The sequence below is a fragment of the Tasmannia lanceolata genome, unplaced genomic scaffold (assembly GCF_043159265.1).
Source record: "Tasmannia lanceolata isolate RefF3 unplaced genomic scaffold, GAP_Taslan_0.1 ptg000003l, whole genome shotgun sequence".
In the NCBI taxonomy this organism is placed as follows: domain Eukaryota; kingdom Viridiplantae; phylum Streptophyta; class Magnoliopsida; order Canellales; family Winteraceae; genus Tasmannia; species Tasmannia lanceolata.
This window is the reverse complement of record NW_027518680.1, coordinates 51,411,815-51,415,610: the sequence shown is the minus strand read 5'-3', so window position 1 is coordinate 51,415,610 and position 3,796 is coordinate 51,411,815. Positions and strand designations below refer to the sequence as shown.

The window sequence follows — 3,796 nt, the reverse complement described above, 5'->3', positions numbered from 1 at the left end:
ATTCTCATCCATGTCGCTGTGGCTACCACCTCCTGAAATGACAATGGCACGTCAGGGCCTCGTCCACGCGAGGGAGACTCTCTAGTGGGCGGAGTGGTGTTTAGATTTTCCTCTAGTAAAGGATTTCTTCAATCAATGGTCCTTCTATCCTGCTCTCTGGTGCCTTTAGAAGTGTTAGTTTTACTAATATTTCAAGAAGCACCGGGCCTTGAAGTTTTATTTCATGTATCATAGGCCATTAGACGCCATGCAACTCATAGTGTCCCGCCGGGCGTGCCAAAAAAAGGTGTTGGTGGTTTTGCCTCCTTCGATCTGAGTGTGTGAGCTAGGGTGTGTTTGTGAGCGTGTGTGGGGGGGGGGGCGTGCTAGCCTCTCTGCAGATATAAATCCAAAAATTAAATTTGAGGGGGGGTCGAAGACTGAGACCTCTTCATCCCCTAGGATTGGATTTCAAGCAATTGAGAAGAAGAGGGGAACGATGCTTCCTCCTTCAGTTTCTATGCCTTTACACAGATGGAAATGACTTTTTATGTGTGAAGCGTGGAGTTCTAAGGGAAAGAAAGATAATGGTGCCCACACAAGCGAGGTGTGGAAGACACTCAGGGTCGACAGACCATACAACTCAAACAAAACGACAAAACAAGCACAAATTAAGCGCTAGTGCAAGTGACAAAGCGAACTAAAGAGACAGACTCACCTGGGAAGATGAATTCATTGCTTCCTTAATCCGAGTACAGGCTACATCAACGGAAAAGTAAAGAGTACTTGTGCTGGAAAAATAAAGATAAAATGCTAATACATGTTTGAATTTGGTTTTGGGAACTCACTCTTGGAGACAAATGCCTCCTTATATAGTTTTATTCAGGTAACCCCTCCTCGTTACCGCACATTCTTCTTGGAGGGAAACTTTTTGGTAACTACCTATGAGCGGTCACGTTATTTTCACTCCACAGTTCTGGTGGTTATCCTCTAACTTCCCATGATTGGCAACAAAAATGCCACATCATTAAGTCGGTTCAACATATATTATTGTACTAATTCGGTCCCATTTGACCTATTGTGTCCTTTAAGGTGTGGTCCAATGGGGATTCAATAACTGTCCACCTCTATCTTTTTGGTTCATGCACGTTCCCCCATACATCCATCATGTGCCACCATGGCACATAATTCCGTTGACGCAGAAACGTGGATGACCACTTGTTGATTCGGTCATCCATGACCGATAAAACCCAAAATTGGTGTGAACAACATGGTTTTTCATTTCAAATTTACAATGAAGGAATGTCCCTATTTGGATCTTCTTGCCTTTTGTGTTCATCAACATTAAATACCTGCCCCAAAATAGAGACGGGGATCCCACGGATTCTGACTGAGATAGATATGGGTAGATCTCATCCAAATTGTATTTGGGTCAACATTGAGATGTAAGACTTTTGTGGACTTGCATAGCACATGTTTTGCCTTTTATAAAACCAGATTGTAGAGAATGTTTTATTGTAGTAAAGAGTAATCCATAATGGCTAGTCTATGGTTAGTGATCAATAAAGTTTTTGAGCAGGGAACACTTTAGGCACGTGTGTTCATGTTGGAAAGGGTATAGTAATGGGTTATTAGTATCCGTGGGCGCGTTGTAGGCCCAATAAGGTTAGTGGGCTTATTTGATGAAAAAGAGTTTGTTGGGTGGATTCTAGGGTTTCCCTTTAAGTTATTACAAATACGGGAATACGGGAATGGTCCCTGCTCTCACACATATATGGTTTTTATTTCCTCCCATTGAAATACACATAAGGAAGTGGAGAGAGTAGAAGACTACTCGAATCATTCTTTGTTTTATAGACGTTGGGATACAACAAGATGCAGAATCACCAGTCACATAAGTGTCAAATAGAGGTATTTATGGCTCATCTCTTCTTGCATTTATTTTGTTCAATCACATGCTTATGATTTGATCACACAACACTATAAAAGTTTGCATGAGATAGTGGGTCCCAATGTATCTAAGATATATATTTTCATTGGCATGGCTATCTAAAACTAGCAAAGACAAAATCTTTCCAAACACCCTCCAAGGATCACAATTTTCTAATTGGAGGCAAGATATATCTAAGATATATGTTGTCACACACGTGGCTATCCTTTGCTAAAATGTTTAACTTTTAACAAGTACAAAATCTAAAAGGATAGTGAAAACGAAACGCTTCAACCCCATCCTTTGCTATAAAAAGGGCTCAACGCCAACACTCTCCTCACTCACCTTGACTCATTGAGCAATTTGAGATCACCATTGAGACTGAAAAAATGGCTTCCTTCGGATTTATGAAGCAACTCTTTGTTGCCCTTACGCTCGTTCTTTTCATCACAGCTTCCATTTCTGGTAACGCATTTCTTCTTCTTCTTCCTCTCTCTCTACAGCTCATTAATAACTCTTAGAAATTATATGATAAACACGTACCCAAAATCCCATCCTTGATATTTGATCCAACAGCAGATCACTTTTTGAGGAGCTATTGTTGGATCAAGTATCAAGGATGGTACTTCGGACGTACCACCTTTATGTGTTTATAAGCCCTTTCATAAATAATTTCTCAATAAATCTATAACAGCCTAAGTTTCTCATATATATATATTTTTTGTAACATGTGCATGCAGTTGACAAGGTTGAAGCGACAGTGACTCACTGCATAGGCAGCTGTTATGCCGATCCCGGATTTAATTGCTTTGATGAGTGCCTTCAAAGAGGTTTCAATGGTGGTGGCCAATGCACGGGGATTCGTAGGGGTGTGGATTGTTGTTGCCATGACAGTTGATGTTCCCTAACTTCAATCTCTATGCTCTTCCCACATGTTATCGACCCTCGTCTCTTTGGAAGTTGATAAATAAAAAATAAGTAGAAGTGTTTTCGGTTCAAACATTTCTGATTGATTGGGCATAGCATTCTATGCATTATAACAGACTTAATTTTAAAGCTACTTGGCATGTGGGTGCTACTCACTGGAGGGTTGAGTCTCTAGCTTAATTGGTTAAGACTTTTTTTTTCAACTCTGAGGTTGGAGACGTTCGATCCCAACTTTCAAAGAGAGAAAAAAAATTGCCTCACCTAAAAATTAACCTTTCACCCTTTTTTTGCGAAGGGATGAGAATAACAACCTTGGTTTTTTAGAGGGATTAATCTCGATCTGTTGTTCACAAGAAGGGAAAATGCTGATATGTAGGTGGCACACTTAGTGGCGGCCAAGGTAAAATAACCTTCTCAGAGTATAAATATAAGAGGTCGTTTCAAACTAGGCACCTCTAGGTGTGAGGACTAGGGCAAGTAGAAATGATAAAATACTGAAAATAGGAATAGTGTAAGAAAAATGCATATGATCTATTTTTACTGAAGTACCTTGAAACAAAACTTAAAATTAGAAAAAAAAATTGAAGGTATATTTTTTAAATAGAATAGTCAAGCCAGATTTATGAGTGTCACACTGGTTTTTGTTAGTTTTTTTGCTAGGATAGCTAGGGTTTGGCAGAGATCCTAACGATTTATTGAATGAAAAGAAATATGAAACATTTATGGACACACTAGATAGGGAAAACAAAGGACTCAAATGATCCAAACTAATTACTAGTGACATATGAGCAAACCCAGTTTGGGCAGATAGCTTGAGTGAGCTTGATGCTCTTAATATAACAAGAGGTCTACATCTTTTGACAGAACTTTTTAATTCTCTGGTTCTTCCTCAACTTCTAGTGGTTTGGTCTCAGTGGTTTGTCCTCTATTTCTAGTGGTTTGTCCTCAATGGAAGGAGGG

At 39.6% G+C, this 3,796-nt stretch overlaps 1 long non-coding RNA gene across 1 annotated transcript; it reads left to right on the top strand.

Annotated features, from left to right (window-relative positions):
* Nucleotides 1–2,252: 2,252 nt before the first annotated feature.
* On the top strand, nt 2,253–2,909 carry LOC143862938 (uncharacterized). Its single transcript, XR_013240586.1, has 2 exons — nt 2,253–2,374; nt 2,650–2,909. It is a non-coding gene; the product is annotated as an uncharacterized LOC143862938 (long non-coding RNA).
* The last annotated feature ends 887 nt before the right edge of the window (nt 2,910–3,796 follow it).